This window comes from Ceratotherium simum, chromosome 10, assembly GCF_057802395.1.
Source record: "Ceratotherium simum simum isolate JZ-2026a chromosome 10, ASM5780239v1, whole genome shotgun sequence".
NCBI classification, from domain to species: domain Eukaryota; kingdom Metazoa; phylum Chordata; class Mammalia; order Perissodactyla; family Rhinocerotidae; genus Ceratotherium; species Ceratotherium simum.
In genome coordinates, this window is record NC_141909.1 from 61336156 (window position 1) to 61355912 (window position 19757).

At 45.0% G+C, this 19757-nt stretch overlaps 1 protein-coding gene and 1 long non-coding RNA gene across 3 annotated transcripts in view; one reads left to right on the top strand and one right to left on the bottom strand.

The window, feature by feature from the left end:
• Positions 1-10523, top strand: part of LOC106802352 (uncharacterized) — a 40876-nt gene extending 30353 nt beyond the window's left edge. For both annotated transcript variants that reach the window (XR_001391593.2, XR_015553430.1), the window contains exons 4-5: positions 6280-6343; positions 8575-10523. This is a non-coding gene — a long non-coding RNA (uncharacterized LOC106802352). The remainder of the gene's footprint in view (positions 1-6279; positions 6344-8574) is intronic.
• Positions 1-12664, bottom strand: part of LOC106802351 (uncharacterized) — a 119284-nt gene extending 106620 nt beyond the window's left edge. The window contains exon 1 of the mRNA XM_087436090.1: positions 12573-12664. The gene's annotated coding sequence lies outside the window, so the exon portion shown is untranslated. The remainder of the gene's footprint in view (positions 1-12572) is intronic.
• Between the last annotated feature and the right edge of the window lie 7093 nt (positions 12665-19757).

Genomic DNA, 19757 nt, shown 5'->3' on the forward strand with positions numbered 1-19757 from the left:
ATTCATTTGCTTTTGTCTGTCCCTTCCAATAGAATGTATCTTCCAGGGGGGTAGGTCTGTATCTTTTTTGTTCACTCCAGCGCCTAGTAACTGTTTGACACTTAAAAGATGTTCAGTAAGTATTTGGTGAGTGAATTAATAAATGGAGTAATCCTTTATTTACTTTGACTAGATTTCTTCTGGATGTTTTCCTGAGTTTTGTGATTCCATCACCATTCTAAATTAATTTTAGAATTGGGTGAAGCTGCTCTGTTCTTCATATGCTCTGCATTTCAGTCTAGCACAATTGAACTGTTTTGTAATATTAATTTAGGCACTCTTAAAACTCTTGTGCCAGATTTGCTAAGTTTGGGAATGACCTTGGCCTGTAATTTTATTTAGATTTTCATCCACAGATGAATGTGTGTACTTATACCATGAATTAGTGGTTTACATGTGAGGTTAAACTGATGATGAGTCAGGAGGCAACACTATTGGATGAACATATTTGGAAACAGGAAAAAAGAGAAGGCAATACCTTGAAAAATAGAAGCATTAGGCTGAAATAAGTATACACTTAAACTTACATCCTCAAATTAAGTGTAAGTTTCAAACCTGACAAAAAGAAGTCAATAATATTTTGAAGAGTGGATTTTTCTTTAAAGGTGAGATATTAAAACAAAAACACTGAGCCTAAATTTAAATAATAATCTCAGTTTTAAAAAGTAGTCCACATAAATTTTTCCCCTTAGATTTATTTTCAATATAAAAGTATGCAGGAATTAAAATAGGTATTTATTTTTTTACAGCAAAATTTTTACCAGATGAAGAAGCTTAAAAATATTGGCCTATTAGCCCATTTCTAGGAATTTATCCTAATTTAGGAAATAATCTAAACAGATTTATGCATAAAAAAGTTCACAGCAACATTATCTATAAGACAGTAAAGAAAATAGCTTAAATGACCACTTAAGGAAATAGTACTCCATACAAGGAACATTATGCAGCCATTGAAAATGTTTTTGAAGAATTTTAAATAACTTGAGGAAACATTTCTGATAAATTGTTATGAAAAAAAGAAGTGTACTCAAGCAAACAGTTTAAACTTGATAAGCTTAAAAAACTGCATGGAAATATGTCAACTGCAATAGTCAGTGGCCTCTAAATAAAGGAATCATTGGTTTCTTTTTTCCTGCTGTTCTTTTAAGAAATAGTTTCTTTATTTTATTTAAATATATTTTCAGAATTTTCTTCACTTACATGTACTACTTTTATAGTCAGAAAAAGAAATCCATTACTTGTCATAGATATGTGTTTATGTCCCAATGATATGTTTTCAGTATCATCACATGAGTATAAATATTGTTAACCAAAAGAAAAGTTTGATATTATTTAAATCCAAATAATGGAGTTTCCAAAACAAACACTGATACATATCCTATAACTTGTAAAATTATAATGGTTTAGTATAATTTACTAATTATTTTGACAGAGCAAGCTCTCAGTATGTTCACTGATGATGGAGGTGGTTGGAGAAGGGATACCTCTATTAATATACCAAGTTCCTTGACTCTGTCAGTTAGCAACTCTCCTAAGAGTTTAATGATACAGTATGATGTCAAAAAGCTGTCCATAAAATTGCCCTGAGTGATTCACTTTTGCAGACTATTATTTTGTACCTCAAAAAGAACAGTCTCTTAAGTGCTAATTTTTTAAAAACACATAAGAGAGAAAAATTTGCTCTTACCTTGTTTGTTTTGGCCAGCTGTGAGCTTCATGTAAGATTCTGTGATCTGACATCATCACTAAAAAAGGTTTCTTGTGGAAATAACTGGCAACAATACTTACCTTGTAGGATTGTTATATGTTTTAGAGACCACATATGTAAAGTGCCTGGCACAGTACACTGCACATAAGCATTCAGTAAATGGTGGCTATTATTATAATATATAATATTACTATGACTTCTTGTCTGTTATACTCCTATATATGGGATGAATTGAAAAAATATGAAGTGAAGTCTATTTAAAAACATTATTCTAGACTTCCAGATAAAGATGGGCAGTGAAGGCAGACCACAAAAATCTTCCTCCCCAAATACCTTACAAAACGGTAAAAGTTAACAGTAAAAACTCCTTTATAAACATTACTGAAGCAGCCAGAAAATGTCCACAACCTAAGCCAAAAGAGGCCAAAATAATACTATTATTTCAAACTAAATAAATTTGGAACAGCAAGAAATGAAATAGACATGGCTAGAAATCAAATTCTCACCAAAAGGAAAGACTGGCAATCCCAGCACATTCCCCTAGTCAATTCATTCTTCTTTTCTTTGAGATGATTATGCCTCATCTCTTCTCTCCTAAATCTCCCACGTCTCCCAGCGCCTCACTTCAAACTCTTGTTTTATGGATAAATAGAAACTGTCACAAGAGAAACTCATCTTTCCGACACCCTGTCTACTGACCTGCCTTCATCTGTACTCATATAGACTCTTCCTTTATAAAGGATCAGCGATCCCTGCTCTTAGCTGAGGCAAGCCCCTCTATTTGTGCCCTGATCCCATCTTTTCTTGTAGAGTCAAGGATTGCATTCTTGTGATTATTCCCTCCATTTCCTACATCCTCAATTTCTCCCTCTTTACTGGATTATTCTAACCAGTAAACTTACTGTAATATTTCCTATCCTAAAAATACCATCACCCAAGACCCCATATACCCCTCTACTTACAGGGTGAGTAGGAGCCCATTTTTCTGCTCCCCTTTCTAACACACTTTTCAAAGATTGTCTATACTTGCAATTTCCACTTCTTCACTTTACATTATCTCTTCAATCCATTCCTATTATTAGTATTGTCTCTACAGCTCCACCTAAACTGCTCTTGTTGAGATCGTTGACTACCTTCTTGCCAGATACTTTTCCTCTTCCCAAATGTTTGGGATCCCCAGGCATATCCCTGACTCTTTTTTCCCTCTCCATCAACATTCATTTCCCTTTAGGTCATCTCATCTAGTTTTTTTGGTTTAAAATGTTGCCTATGTTCTTAGGACTCCTAAAATTGGTATTCTATCCCAGCTACCTCCATTGAGCCCCGAACTCATATCCAGCTGCCTGCCCAGAACGCCAGTTAGGTGTCTGATAAGGACCTCAAAGTTAACACATTCAAGACAAATCTCTTGATTTTATTCTCCCCCTCAATTTACTTCTCCCCAAGTCTTCCCCAATAAGTGACATTATTTGCTCAAGACAAAAACCTAGAAATCGTCCTTAACTCCTCTTTGGGCCAGTTATTAAGCTGTTATCTCTTAGCAATAAACCCTTCCATACTCTGCTTTGTGATGCCGGCACTGGGATTCTGCAAACTACATTTCTTCTTTGCCAGCTCCCTGACAGCTATGATCTGTCAGTAGAAGGCATTAGAGAAAGACTAAAAGTCAGGAAGAGGGGAAAAAGAACTCGCTCCTTCTTGTTGGTTTTCTTCACCTGTCAGGGTTGCCCCCAGCTATGGACCTTCACCCTGACAGTGGCAGTTAGCTCCAAATTTCAACTATTTTCCACTCTCCTAGAACCAGCTCCAACATACTCTCCCAGAGGTACCAGCAGCAAATGGGCAGCACCCCCTCCTCTGAGGTCAGGGGTCCAGCTCTGCCAAGTCTCCCCTCCCAGCTTCTGGGTTCTAATAACTTCAGGTCTTCCCTGTGTTTATCTGGTACTAGGGGTAGTAGCTAATTCCTGAAGTTACTCTGTTATCTCAGTGCTCCTTTTTGCATTTTCAGTTCTACCACACCTATTTAACCAATTCTTTATACTCAATTACTGCTGTTGAAATACTTAGCAGCAGCCAGAGTAACTCGTGTAAAGCATATACCATCCCCTTGCTCCTCATCACACTTCCAACAAAATTCAGATTCCTCACTGGGGCCTACAACCCTTTTTGTGACCTGGCCTATCCACTTCTCTAGTCTCATCTCTCACCACTTTCCAGGTACTCATCTGGCTCTAATCATTCCTTTTTGAACACACCACTCTCCCATGGCAGGGCCTTCGTACTTGCTTTCCTCTGCATCTGGATTGCCCAGGTCTTTGCCTAGCTCACTACCTCACTTCATTCAGGTCTCTTCTCAAATGTCATCTTAGAGAGGCCTGCTCTGGCTGCTCTATCTAAAATGCACAATTCCTTCCCCCACCCCTCCATTTCCTTACCTGGGTTTCTTATTATCACTACCTGACATTATGTTTGTCTATTTCTCCCTCCTCCATGCTCAACTAAAAGCTTCATAGCTTCATAAAGGTAGGGATATGATCTTATTTACCACTGGTGCTGGCACTTAATCAATTCCAGTTGACAAATGAATTTAATAAATAAATTGCAGTGAATGCAGAAGTAGACCAAAGTATTTACAAAGAAGATAATATGCAAATAAGACAAAGACAATATAATATAGCTTGATTCATCTCCCTGAATACATAAAGCAGCAAATGAATCAGAAAAAGCACTTAAAGATGTAATAGAAGAGAATTTCCACAAAATAATGAAAGAACTGAATCTGCAGAATAAAATGTTCAAAGAAAAACGGACACACTATTCAATATTGAGGCATATCCTAGTTAAGCTGTTAACCATAAAAAATGAAAGAAAAACTTTCATACCACTAGGCAGAAAACTAAATAACTTATAAGAGGGAGGAAGTCATGTTGGTCTTAGACTTCCTCTAAGCAATACTGAAAGCCAGAAAACAAAGGAAAAATGTCTGCAGTTTTAAGGGAAAGCCAACATGACCTCAATCTATTATATCCAAATAAGTGTCATTTAAGAATTGATGAAAAAGGCAAACATAGCATCCATGAATCCGTGTAGGGAAAAAAAAAACCTACTTAGTGAAGAGCAGATAATTAAGTGATGAATCAAAATTAATAACTAGGATATTGAGAATCAAGGTGTGTTTTGAACACTGGATTTTAAGATACAGATCAAGACCAAATGATCAAAGGAATTAGGGTTACAAAACAGAAATAAACATTAAAACCTTGACTTTGTAAAAATATAGACATAACCAGTAAATATACATTTTTCATAGCAGAGTCTATTGGCATTTTAAATTTGAAACATACTGATAAAATAAGTCTCCAAACTCTTAATTTTTGAACTTTGGACATTTTAGGAAATAAGATCTCTTGTGGCAAAGAAACATTTTTCTAAAAAGTTCAGCAATTCCTTCAGCTTATCTTACTATTACCAAGTTCAAATAATTTTAAATTTATACTTTTGTATTTAAAAGTAGTGACATGTTCTCATCTTAAATAAGATTATCTTATTTATATAAATGCATAGAAATATACCTATCATGATGTTCATTTAATATTGATGGTAAAATCTGGGATCTGAGGCAATATAAAAACTTTCCTGTATCTTTCTAAATTGTTTGAATTATTTGTAAATGAACATGTATATAAAAACAATATCCTTAAAATACTATTATACACAACAATGTGAATATACTTACTACTCCTAAACTGTACATTTTTAAATGGTTAAGACAGTAAGTTTTATGTGTTTTTTGCCACAATTAAAAAGAAAATAAAAATTAAAAATACTGTTATAAAACCTATAATATAAAATAGATCCAGCCATTACAGCTTTACAGATGGATTTTGACTCTACCAGATTTTCCTCAAATCAACTTTTCCACCAATGACTACCCCTCAAATTATATCCTTCACATAATACTCTATACTTGGCCTACACCTTATCTAATTTAATTTTAGAAAGCAGAGATTATTCACTGGCGGACACTTACAAGTATGCAAAATGACAGGTACTTATAAGAAGTGACTAATATGTTGTGTTACTTTATTAAATATAATAATGTTGTAAGAATGTAAATATATGTCATTTGATTTACATATTTGAGAGGAAATCTTTTAATTTTAATGATTTTTTTCTGATTGTTAATATATGCTCATTTTAGAAAATATGAAAAATAAGGTAAAAAATTACCATAATCACATAACACTTTGGTATATTTTTCCCTACCCTTTTTCTATGCATATAAATAAATATATTTTTGAATAAATGAGAAATAGTTTTATAACCTAAAAATTTAAGTGTACATTAAATTAAATATTAGTATTTCTCTGTGGCATTAAGTATTTTTATTGATTGCATAATATTCTATTAGATTGTTGCACCATGATTTATTTAACCACTCCTTATTATTGCATATTCAGATTCTTTCCTCTGTATAGATGCTGTAGTGAATAGATATAAATCTTTGACTTCATATTTGATTATTTCCTTAGGATTGGTTCCTGGAAGTGGAACTACTGTGTCAAAGGTTTGGACATTTTTAAGACTCCAGAAAAGGTAATATAATAGATGAGATTGTAAATTTCATTGCATTGTTAGCAACACTGGTTATTAACACTTATTTGTCAATCTGATGGAGAGACTCTTTCTGTAATTTAATTTGATAAAGTTGCATTTTTGCTCATATTAATAACTTTAGTACCTCAAGGACTTAATAATTCTGTCTTCTCCATGATGTTTAACATAGATCCTTGCCCACATGTTGAAGAATGTATTTTTTTATTGACTTTGGCAATGTTTCTTTTAAAATAAATTATATTTTGAATACATAGAAAGGTAAAGAAAAATAACATAAAGAAGATCCAAATTATTTTACTTAATAAAAGGTATGATTGTATTTAATTCTTAATGTAGTAGTATACAGAACATTACTACTATCAGCTAGCAATATCTATTTTATTTATTGAATTTCTTTATTGAAATCATATTGAATTTATGGCTTAATGTGCTATTTTTACTATAGCACTTTCCAAAATGCTTCTAAATGCCTAGTTTATAAGGTTAAGAAAAACATTCACTAGATAACTATTTTGAAATAATTTCCTCAACCCTGCCTTCATTCAAGATGCCTAGAAACAGACTGGCCCACTTCCAGTTTTCCTTCATGTTATCATTACTATGAAGTCATTCTATAGATAGGGTAATAAGCATTCTGGCATACAGAAAAATAGCATCTATGAAACTACATGGCATAGTTTGGTTGGGGTTGTTCCTCCTTCAGAACTGCATTATGTAATTTAAGTGTTTACATAAGCTCCTTTGGGCTGCCTCCATGGTAGCTATGAAGTCACAGAGAATTAGAACAGTTTGGGGCCTGATAACAAAGTCTATCAGTTTAATGTGAATACTGTGTCAAATTTTTTTTTTTATCAATGCCGTATAAGAAATTAAAAACAAAGATATACTTAATTCATTTTTTTTTTTAAAAAAGCATGCTACTTCAAAAATCACTAAGAAATACACACAAAAAATAAAGGGGTCATAAATGTACATTTGCTCATTATCTAGATGTACTTATTTTAAAACCTGCATTCTACAGTATGAATTCACAGTGTGATTTTTGACTCAATATAACTAAGAACAGTTATGCAAAAATTATCAAAATGTATAGACGTATTAGACAGCCTTTAGGAGAGTATGAATTATTGAAATGGCCTAAGCACTATTTCTAAGTCATAGAGGAAGTCTTTCTAAGAGAACATCGAAGATGTATACATTATAATATCAGCTTTAGGAGAATTTAAAAATATACTAGGCTATAAGAAAAGATTACTTCATCTTGATTACTCAAAGAAAGGTAGTATTTTCAGTTCCTTGGAAAAATAACTCTTGAGTGAGTCTCTTTACAGACCAAATAATGTGTACTAAAAACTATGTGTACTGGTTTTAAAGAAAAATAATGCAATGTGCATTGTAAAAGTGGGAGAAAAGAATTTAAATTTTGTATTGTAATAATCAAGTGTATATCACCTTCAAAGAAACATGCAAATTCTTATAAAATACCTAAAATCTCAACCATCCCTTTAGAATTACTAAGTTTTATGAATAAACAAGCCCAAGATCCTGATATCTAAAAACCTATAGCCCTCTTTTAGAAATATCATTTTGTTTTAATTATGTAACATGAATTTATTATAAAATTACTTATTGGAATAATCTTCATAGCATTTTGCTTTTTAACTTTGAGAAGTAAGGACATGCCATTGATGGCCTTGCCAATGATCTAGTGAGGTCCAAAGTCAAGGACAATTCAAGTAGGGAACAAAAAACACTTGTAGGACCTGATCATGGCCATGGAGATATAGCCACTGTGGGGGTCTTGCCTAGCTTGGGAGAGAGAGGTGTCTGTGTACAGGAGGTCTGACCTGGAGGGAGAGAATGATCATGAGAGAGAAAAAGGGGGAAAGATTAAGAGACAAACTGCCTACTCAGATGGGCTCAGGATTAGCTTCACTGTAACAATGAAATGTTTGGGTTTTTGTATTTCATTCTAATATCAAAAAGAGGATATTTATTTGGTTTCTTATGTTTAAACATTTTTAATATACAACATTGTTTATAAATTTATCTGAAGGTAATGTGTGATGATTTTAAACACATTGCAAATTCTTTGATACTCCTCCCATTAAAAGGTAGAGTGTAATTCCCCTCTCTAGAATATGTATGGTGCCAGTGATTTGCCTCTAACAAACAGAATGTGACTGATATGATGCTGCATGACTTCTAAGATTAGGTCATAACAAGTTATACAGCTTCACCTGGCTCTCAGTCTTGGGACCCTTGGAACCCAACAACCCTGTTGTGAGAAAGCCCAGACCACAAGGAGAAGCCATGTGTAGGTGTTCTGGCTGACAGCCCCAGCTGAGGTCCCAGCCATCGGTCAGTACTAATCGCTAGACATGCAAGTGAACAAGCCTTCAGATGATGCAAGCCTCCAGCCTATGAGCTGCCCCAGCTGACGCCAAGTGAATTAGAAACAAGCTGTCCCTGCAGAGCCCTACCCAAACTGCATATTCATAAGTAAAGTAATGTTGTTGTTATTGCGAACCACTAAGTGCTGGGGTGGTTTGTTATGTACTGAGTCCCTAGCTTAAGTTAGCTGTAACAAGTAGGAGGGAGGTGGAGGAAGCAAAAGAAAACCCTTTCCTTCCACTTTTCCTTGTTTCCTTAGCCAGACTGAGATTTTAGCACCTCCTAGTACTAAAGATTAAGTGTGGTTTTGAAGTGCCATAGAAACAAAAACACCATCTTGGGGACCCAGTCTATCCAGACTCCTTTTCTTTGAAGGCTTAATGGCTGAGCAGGGAAAAGAGAAAGCTTGATTCCCTCCCTTTCTCCTTTTCTTCTCCCCTGGGTATCCCTAGTTTCAAAAAAGAGGGGAAAGCAAGATTTAATCCTCTCCTGCCCTCATCTCCCTTCTGAATTCAAATCTTTGGAAAGACGCTTTCTTTGTCACTGAAGCCTCTTCATTCTTATACAGGGACCAAACCAGCGACAATGCTTTCATGCCTTATCAAGGAAGCAGGATCTACTAATCAAAATTATATACCAGGGACACCACTTTGTCTTTAGTCACTCATTACTGTCCTTCAGAGGTTCCTCCTGCTCCTCCTCTTCCCCTAAATGGTGTTCCCCAGGGCTCCCTTCTCAGACCTCTTCTCACTTGACATACTTGCTGGTCCATCTTATTCACTCTTCACCTACATTTTAATGACTCTAGAGAACCAGAGCTTACTTCCAACCCTCCTGGGATAGATTCCTGATACCTCAAATTCCAGAGGGACAAAACAGAGTTCCTCCTCCTGGACCTGAGGCCCACGCCTCCACCCAGTCCACACCCTAGACCAGAAACCTGGGGATCCCTTGCCCTTACTCCATACAGCCAGTTTCCCATTCTACCCACTCTTTTAAATTATTTTCCTTGAATCTCTCTTCTCTGTATCCCCACTGCCACTAGGTACACAGCAGTGGTCCTCGTGGATTCTTACCTAGCTCACAGGCTGTTTTATAGTCCATCTTCAAGTCTCCAGGACCCAACCAGTGTCATCCTTTCAAAGACCTGTAATCATTTCACACCTGAGCATGCATTTCCATTAAAAAAAAATCCTTTCATGGTTCTCCCTTTCTATAGGTTTTAATCCTGAAGCCCAATACTCAATTACTCATAAAGCAGAGTAATCCCCCCCCCCGAAAGAGTATTTTAGTATAGATCTATAGGTGTATTTTTCTGAAGAGAGACCACACTGCTTTACATAGGTTCTCAAAAGGGTATGTGCCCCCCAAAAGGCTAAAACTTGTAGGTCTCAGGCTAAGGTCCAGACTCTTCAGCATGGAAAAGAAAGCCCTGCATGACCTGGTCATTCATCCGGCTTCCTTTCTCATCCCCCTCTTTGCTCCCCTCACCTCCCACCCATACTTATCAGGCTGTGGTTCTCCACTACAGGCCTTTGCACATGTTGCCTTGCTTGCTCATCTTGGGATGCCCCTTCCTTTCTTCTTAGCTGGCCTAACTTTTGCCATCCAGGAAACTATCTTCTTTCTTTCAAGAAACACCTCAAGTCATGCTATCTACAGAAGGCTGTGCAGGCTAAGCAAAGTGTTAACTCTTGCCTCCCTGAAGCCAGCCTAGCAATTGCTCTTTCTCTTAGGATCTGCCTCCTAGATTTCCAAGCTTGGGTGGGGGTTGGGGGTGGGAGAATAGGAAAAAAAAACAAAACAAAGTAAAGCCTGTAAAACAAGCAGTGACTGAAAATTGTGCAGCACTTAGTGTAGAAGAACCTCAGGCTAAATATACAGTACATTTTTGTGGTGCTTTCTTGGGAGAGAAACTGGGTGGTGAACATGTAATTTATAATTGCCAGCAGATTTTTGATGATAAATACCGCACACCTTCCTGTTACAGAATATTGTATAGTGATTTTCAACATCATCCGGTTTTCCTTTATTTTATGCCTAGCCACCACATGGTGTTATGTATTTAACAAATCCTGTAATTAATAAACAACGCAGTTCTGATATTCTGCAATCTACTAGGAGGACTGCTGGGTCATTTGTCTGAATTATTGCTCCTGGTTCACGCAACACCACCCAAAAAAAGTCTACCGTCATGCTGTGCCCCTAAAATTCTCTGTGTACCCTGGAAGATGATCAACTTGTTGAGATAAACTGTGTTTCCGATTAGTCTCCTCAGGAGACCTGCTATGCCTTATAGCACAGGCTCTAACAGTCAAAAGTTTCCTCTTGCAGACAAGTCGTCTTTTAATTGTTGCCCCATAAGGGAGCTCTTCGCATTTCTTGGTTGGACGGATCTGAGCAAAGTGTATTTCCCTGCTAGTAAAGCATCAACTTATAAATAGCGCTCACCGCGCTGAGTCACCAAAACCCGGAGTCTCCCCAAATAGCTTATAACGACTGCTGGAAACGCGTCCCCCGGAGCGGTGACAGACTCCTACCATACACCCGCGGGGCTGGAATGTAGGCCCCAGTCACTGAGCGGATCCCCAACGACCCGGCGCCCAGGGAATGCGGGCAAGGCCGCCGATTCCCAGTGTCGGACCTCGAGCGCGCGCGGACTGCGCTCTTGGGACGCGGCCGAACTCGGCTTTGACTGCTCAGGGGCCGTCCCCGCCCCCTCCCGAGCTGGGAGCCGCGGGGGGCCGGCACCAGCCTCCGCCCTGCGCCGCCCGCTCACACAATGGGGCGCGTCGGGACGGGGCGGCCGCGGCTCCCTCTCTGGTCGCAGGCCCGGGACTCCGGGCAGCTGGGGAAGCAGCCGGGGGCTAGGGCCGTAAGGAAAACCCCTGTCTACCCTCCATTCACTCCCGCACTTCCAAATGGCTGCACCCGCCGATACAGGGGGCTGGGGGAGGGAGCGGAAGTGCCACCCCCCGCAGTCAGGGGATGGTGACGTCACCCCTACTGTCAGCCTGTAGCGGGGGCGTCTGCCCGTCACGTGACCCAGTCCCCCCCCCCACGCTGAATACCGCGCGCGCGCTCCCTCCCCCAGCCCCGACTCCCACCTCTCCCCCGCCCCTTCTCCCCAACTTTCGCCCTCCCCGCTCCAGCACGGCTGTCAACAGCGCCAGCTCCGCCCCTCTTCCCCGCGCCCTGTGTAACCGCCACGGCGGCGCAGCGGGCGCTCGCGCGCAGGTCCCGGTCTGCTGGAGGAGAGCGTGCCCCCTGTCCCCACCTTGGCTCCCAATTCCCGGCGCGCTGGGTGCGTGGGCACAGGAGCCAGGGTGCGCGGCGGCGTGCGGCGACAGCGCTTCTCTGCTCAGCCCTCCCACAGCAGCCGCAAGACGAGGCGGAGACGCCAGGTCGGAGCTTGGAGGGGGCGAGGCGCGCTCAGCGGCCTCTTAGCCCTGGCACGTCTCCACCGGGGGTCGGCCCCCAGGCAGGAGCAGCAGCCAGGAGCCCGCCCTCGACCCCCGCCCAGCAGCCCGCGCCTTCGCGGCGCTCCCGCCTCCACTCTCCCTGCCGCCTGGGCGGCGCACGCTAGTCCTGCTTCGTCTAGGGCCGCGGCGCGGGCACCGGCTGTACGACGAGGGGCCAGGCGCGGACCGCCTTCTGGAGCCCCCTCGGCCACCCGCGGTGGACTGCTGGGGTTGCAGATTTGGTGGCTGTCACTGCTGCGCCTCGTTCTATTTTTTCCCTCAATTCCTTTCTAGAAGTAGAGCTTGGGGAGGGAACAGAAAACCTAGTGTAAAAAGGGGCGGTACGGACTGACCTGTCATCGGCGTAGGAAGACCCCCGGTCGGGATGAGTTCTGCAGCCCGCGCAGGGACTGGAGCCCTGGATTCGCGCGGCGCGGCGGCGGCGGCGCCTCAGCCAGGTGTCCCCCTCGGCGGGGCCCGCGCTGCCGCGTCCTCCCCCTCCCCGGGCGCCGCGCTCCCCGCCCCATCGCCAGGGACCAGGGAACCCCCCAGCTCGATTTTTTTGTGCAGTTTCAGCAAAGCTCCGAGGAAGTTGGTCCTTTTGTTCCACTATTTATAGATTGCGTCAACATTGCGAAAAGGAGAAGGCGGAGCGGTAGCCCCTCCTCCTCCCCCTCCCCCCGCCTGCTCCTGGGAGAGAAAAGCCCCAGCACACGACCTAAGTACACAGCGCGCCAGCCGCCCGCCCACCCCCGGTCTCCTGCTCGCCGCTTCCCCCTCCTCCCAGCCCGGGCCAGAGCGCTGCCAACCCCGTCACGTGCCCGCCCGGGAAAACCAGCTCCCCGGGGCTCCGCGCCGCCCGCCAGGCTCCGCGGCGGCGGCGGCGGCTGCCTTGCTCAAGCTGTGCGCCCAGCTCGTGGGCTCCGGCTGCGGCGCAGGCGACGCGCTCAGCGTGGGCACCCACGCCCTAGCCACCCGGCGGGGACCCCTGGGTCCGCAGCTCCTGGGTGTGCTTGCGAGCGTCCCGCGCTTCCGCCCTCCTCCTCCCCTCCGGCTTCGGGAGCGCCACCGCCCTGGTGGTGGAGTGTGTGTGCGTTCAGGCCTCGCCTCGGAGCTAGGGGGCTGACTTGTCCCTAGTGCGGCCGCTTCCCCAGACCTTACGATGCCAGTTCCCCCCTGGCCCCCACACTATTGGGTGAGGGCGGGGGACTGAGGAATGCGGGGGTGGCTCGCAGCCGCTCGCGGGCTGGCCGGCAGAACGCGGGAAGCGCGGTGCGGCTGTTCCAAGAAGCGCGGAGACGCTTTCCCTCCTCCGCAGGTGCAACCAGGCGGTGCGCGAGCTCACTTACTGCTTCCCGGACAGCTAGGCACCAAGGAGTTGGCAGACCTGAGCCGCAGGGGGCTGGGGGGGTGGAATATAGTTTTTGAGGAGTTACTGGAAGTTAGATCTGTGACAAAAATATTTGAACTTTTCTTCAAAACCTGATGACAAAATGATAGGCCCCGCGATACCCCCGAAATGAAACTGAGCTCCCTGCCGGCCTAAAAGCTTCTGTTCCTGAGCTCAATGTAAACAAGGAGGGCGGTAAATACTAGAGGAAGGCCTGATAACAAAACCAAGTGCAAGTAGCTAGTTTGAGTGTAATTTACCTTAGCAGCTTCCGGTCCTTTCCCTAAGTGATTTATTTAGATCGCTGTTTAACTTTCCAGAGTCGGAATGAAATAATTTAGCCCATCATATCACGGTGGAGGAAAGCCCGGGCTGAGCTGGGACGAGTGCAGGAAACGCGTCGGACCTTTCCGGGCAGCTGGACACTGTAGTAAACAGTCTGGAAGGGTTATGTTATTTTCTAAGGAGTTCGGAGAGCTGTTCCCGTGCACTCACCCTCGTTCGCGCTCAAGTGCAGCCCGGGGGCGGGGGGGCGGGACTCTGCACTGGCCCGCGCCCCTAGAGCCTCGCGTCTTGGCCCGGCACTGGGCTTATCCAAACCCAGGAACGCTTTCCCACGCACCACACGGGGCAGCAATAAGTTTGCCTCTATTTGAGAAACCCGTCCAGGTTTGGGCCCTTCTTTTTTTAAGGGGGAGTCCTTAGGGCATAGGTTCATCAATTTAGTAACTTGTGCTTCGTTTGCCATGAAGAGGGAGGCGAGATGAAGTAAAGCGAACCTGTGCAGTGGTTGCGGGAGTTCCAAAGCATGGAGCTGAGTGGACCCGCAGCATGTTGGACGGTGCGTTGGTCCCCTTACACCTGAGGGTGCTGAGTCTGGTTTGGGAGCCGGCTCTTATTCTCTCGGCTCTTGCGCCTTCTCTGTTTCCTTCCAATTTAGTTAAAGGCCCCGGCCGCCCATCTTCCCGCCTTTCTATCCTGCCTGGTCGTCTGTATTTGAAAGACACAGCCCGCCTAAGAAGGCAGATTCGTTTCCCTGCCAATTTTGTTGCATCAATATCTTCAAACCACGTTTCTTTGCATGAAGAAAACAAGTCAGGGCCGCCTGGCCCTTCCCGCCGCTGCAAGGAACTGGGGTGCCCAGGCCTCACCCTTAGCCTTCCTCCACTCCCCGCCCCGTTCAAGCCGAACAGTGGTGTCCCCATCACTTTGTCAGGACACGCGCTCCCCCCCCCCCACTTTGTTCTTCCGCGGTCTTCCCAGCTGCGGAGAGGAGGGAGCGAAAGCAAAACGAAAGCACCCGGGGCGCATCAGTCGCAGCGGCTTCCCTGAGCTCGGCCATGGGAGGCCAAGGTCTGGGGTCCGGCGGCGAGTGTGGGCGCCCGAGCTCCGCAAAAACCGGGTGGGGGGTGGTCCCTCAAGGGCGCCCGGGAGCTGCCAAGAGCCCTGTCGCTCCTCCTCCCCCGGGGAAAAGCGAACACGTCTGATAACATACCATACCCAAAGGAAAAGTTTGCCCTAGGTCTTGAGTTGAAATTCGAGACTGATTTGGACTGTGCGGAGGGACGCAGAGGCAAAGGAGTGTGGCGCCGGGGCGTGCGTTGGCCCCCGGCTACTGATCCCCGGGAGAGGCCCGGGCGAGCGGGAGCGCGGTGAGGACGCGCAGTGGCCGCCGGGGACTAGAGGCCCACGGAATTGTTGCTCCACCGACGCTGGATAAGCACGCCGCCTCCCCCCAAAAGCCGGAATTCTACGCGGTACAAAGACTTCAGGAAACTTTGGTGACATCCTTCGCGCCCGCACTCCTCCCATGTGGTAGTCACCGCGGGGACAAAGGTGGCCTGCGCAGATTTGGACAAGGCGCGGCCCTTGTGGGCGGCCTTACTGGTCGCAGACTTTTTCAGTTAAGGGAAGGCATGAGAGTATTTTCACAAGGTGTAGGTAATCCCTCACAACCACCTCTCCGAGTTGGCAGCCAGTCCGAGTCTGGTCAGCTAAACTGCGTCCTCTCTTCCCCCACCTTCCCGCGCACTGAAGGATTGACCGGCAAGCGGCTCGCTCTGTCACTCCAGTCCATTTATGTAGCCAAACTCCTGAAAAGACCCATCCTACCCTAATAAACAATTAACTTTATTCTACTTAATGGCACCTTTGTTGTAGCAATATCTGTGGGTTTTGGCAACTGTTAAAAAATCATTTGATCCTAAATGAGTTGCATGTGGAAATACAGTTTTCTGTGCGAGTTGCTGGATCTGTGCTTTCTCTCACCGGCACATAATGCACCGCAGCCCACAGCTGTTACACCTCTAGCTGTTCAGAGGCGCTTTCCCACCGCGCCCTTTCTCTCTTTAAATAGGGAGATTTGGACTGTGCACTTGTGTGCATTGTTTAGATTCTGCATCGCTTGTTATTCATTTCACCAACAGGACTCAAAAACAGCTATCATTTTAAAAGATGCAAAATTGAGTTCGCTTAGGGGAACCTGGGGAAGGCAGCCTTGGTTTCTTGCTAATGTTTTGCCGGCAATAGGCAGTAGTCAATGCCAGGCTAGCTTTGCTTGTTTTTATTCCTTTCCTCTTCACCACAACTGCAAATACTAGAAACTTCTAACAGTAAAAATGACGGCCCACTCCACCCAAATTTCTTTAGACAATGATGAGAGGAGAGCGACAGGTGAAATAGACCCTTGGGCTATTCCTTTTGGAAAGAGCATTTTATTTCTTCTAAAAATGCTCAGCAAAAGCTGTTTTTGACGCAACAGACTAATAAAAATGCCTGCTTTCACCATGCTCGCCCTTTGGTTTCATATGTGGCCACTGTTCTCACTTTCTTGCAAATTTTTTCTCTTGTAACTTATTTTTGTGAAACAGAGTTTCCATCAGGTTATCTTGCTAAACAGGGAGTCTATAATTATGAAGTTGGTCTTTTCTCCTGCACCCCACTTAAACAAAAAGTACCCACACGGCTTTGAAGCTCTAGTTGTTTTTATTCCGCAAGCTACTTAAAAAAAAAAAAAATCCGCATTCGCAAATGATGCTTTACCTGGGTTAGGTTCAGACTTCAGTGCCTAAAATGTTAACCGCCGGGGCAGTCCCTTGAGCCATCGAAAGCCCGGCCTTGCGAACGCCACTGGAACCCGCACCAGAAACCTCGATTTGGAGTCTAGTTTGGAAACAAATCTCTGCTTTTCGAGGTGAAATGGGAACTTGCCCAAGCGATGCATCTGGCTTTAGATTTTATGGGGAATATGATCTGGAAAAGGGAACGCCTGTTTCAGGCGCGGCAACATGCCCCGCGCGGATCCCCGGGGGCTCCTTCCTGCAAACAGCGCGCGGGGCCTCGACCCGCAGGGCCTCAGCCAACCTCCGGGCGCCCTGGTTTGGGTTAACCCCACGCAGCGCTCTCCCTTCCCGGCCTCGCCTGGGGTCGCTCTCGGCGGCTGACGCAGCTTTTAGACCAGAAGAGAAAGTTTGAGGCTGAAGATCAGATGTTCTTAAAGGGGCTGGGAAAAGGGAGAGGCTCTTCGCAGTTAGTGCTAAGAAACTCGGACACCCCACGCTCACTCCCAGGCGAAAAAAACTGTCTTGGGGGAGCACAAGTGTTCCCCAGACTTTGCCAAAGTTTCAAGAGTCCAGAGGTAGCGTGTCCCCCACCCCCGCCCACCATCGGGTTATTTCATAATCCCCTCCAGGCTGCGTTAGGCGAGGACCCAGGCGGAGTGGGGGTGGGGTGAGGTGGGGAGGATGGACTGTTTCCGCCCCCTCCGCAGCGGAAACCTCTTAAGGGGTTAAAATGGCGCGGCCGGGTGGGCGTGGGGAGTGGTGCCAGTGTTCGCCCCGACCCACCGGAGAAGCGGGGTGGGGGTGTGGGATCCCGGAAAGGGCCAGAGAAGCGGGGACCAAAGGGAGGTGTGAGGCGGCAGTTTCTACTCTCGGGGGCTGGTTCCAAGTAAGATGCCGGCAGTAATGGGGATGGGATCCGCAGCAGGGGAGCCAAGCAATAGTGCACGTCCTCACCCCCCTGGACAGGGTTATGTCAGGAGAGCGCCCTGGCACGAGCTCTGGCCCGCGGTAGAAGATACTCCCCCTCGGGCTCTCTCCGCCAGAGGGGCTGGGCGGGCGCGGAGGGGCGGGCGGTGCGCCGCGCCGAGCCCAGGGCGCTGAGGTCGGCGAGTCGCCTTTAGAGCGGACGGCGGCGCTTCTCCAGTCTACGTGGAAAAAATCATCTAAAAGAGCACCCCCGCGGCAAGCAGCCCTTTGGCCCTGGTAAAGTAGATAGAAAGGGACTCAGGGAAGGAGAGCAGCCCAGTTTAGAACTTCCCAGAGTCTCCAAGTTTGTCAAGCGACTGGGAATCTTGATAGCTCTCTAAGAGCTGCGCCCATTTCCCCTTCCAGAACAAAACTAGAGGAGTATCCCTCCAAAGGAAGGCTTAAGTTCAGGCCCCACGTGGAACCCGAGCAGCCCCCGCCGGCTGACCTCGGGCTCGCTTCTCCCAGGGCGGCGGGGAGCGTCCTTTCCGAGCAGCCCCGGGGCGGGAAGGGCGCGACTCGGACGCGCTCGGCGCTGGGCCCCGCTGCGGCCCGGGCGTTACAGCAGGAAACGCTTCGTCCGTTTTCGGTCTCCCAGTCAAAACATTTGGCTAAATCTCGAATTAACTTATTTGATAGTCCGGAAAAGAAACACGACAAATAGCCTCACCATCAGGCTTGCGTCAGAGAACATTTCCCCTGGACTATAGTGAAATTGGTTTTTTCATTAGTTGCAGGAACTGAATTTTTGATGATTTACCTGCCTGCTGGAGCTCCAGGTTGTATTCTCCCCTCCTTTCCCACTTCATCTGGTTGTCAACTCCTTTCTCAATTTTTTTTAAAGCTCCGGGTGCTCAATTCCATCGTATCCATTGTAACATATGCAGCCGCTAGTCTAACTCAGCCTTTATCAATGGTCAATATAAGCACCTCGGTGTTTGCATAGCCGTCACAAAACGGTCATGTTTTCGGTTTCTTTGATCCACAGCGACGGAAAAGTTTTGCTTTGCTTTTTTTTTCCACATCTCTTTCAGTGACGGTGCTCTCCTCCCAAACAGTTCAGGATTTCTTTATTTTTACAGAGACCTGAAGAGTTAGGAGAAATTCAGTGTGCGCTGACTCACCTCTTTTTTTTTTCCAGTCAAGATTAACACTAAACGATGTAAGCATTTAAACAAAACAGGCTTTAGTATCATGAAACATGGATCTCTTCATTAACCTGGGCAATTATGTCACTCTGAAGAAGGAAGTAATAAAAACGAAATCCTTGCGAATAAAATAAAATTATGGAAGCTATCCATCTGAGGTCTGGATGCACCAGAAGGACGGTTTGGTCTTTTTAAAAAGAGCTCTTATTGATAAACAATTATTAATACGAAAAAAATGTATAAAGCTAACCCTATCAGGGTGCCTGCACATAGTAGGTACTCAATGACTATTTAGTCTTCCTTTCTCCCTTTCTTCTCCCCATCCTTGGAAACTGGCAGGAGATACAGACTTGCCAGTGGCTAAGGAAATCATGCTCAAACTTCGCTTCTGGTTCATGTAATCTCCACTCACTTAAAAAAAAAAAAAATCTCACAACATTTGTCCAGGGAACTTTAATAGCTTATGAAAACTTAATGGAAATAGAAAAAATAAAAAGTATAGTGATTACATACTTACAAATCCGAAACACATTAAATTATTTGGAACTTTTCAGTGTCTATAATAGGTAACTATCACTATTTGATTTCGTTTGCCAATTTCTACAGTAAAAACGAAAATTGTGGGCTGTTGCTCACTTCTAGCGTTTCTGCTACAGCAGCCTTCACCCACGAACTGATCTATCTCGACCTCATATTTTTCATAGCGCAAATTTTATCTGGACGCTGTTCAGCTATCCACTTTCGAGACTTGTGCTCATTTTTTCTCTTAAAAAATAAAATGAGAAAATAGAGAAGGAGGTTGTAGCACCCACGGGCGGAGAAAACCCACCTGCCCGCTCCTCCTGCTCTGATTGCGGAGTCGCTGGAGAAAACAGTCGCCGGGAGCGGCTTTGCGTATCCTGCCCCATCACCTGGTCCAGGCGTCTTTTCTCTGGGGCCCATTCGCCGGGAGTAAACAGTCACGTCGTAGCG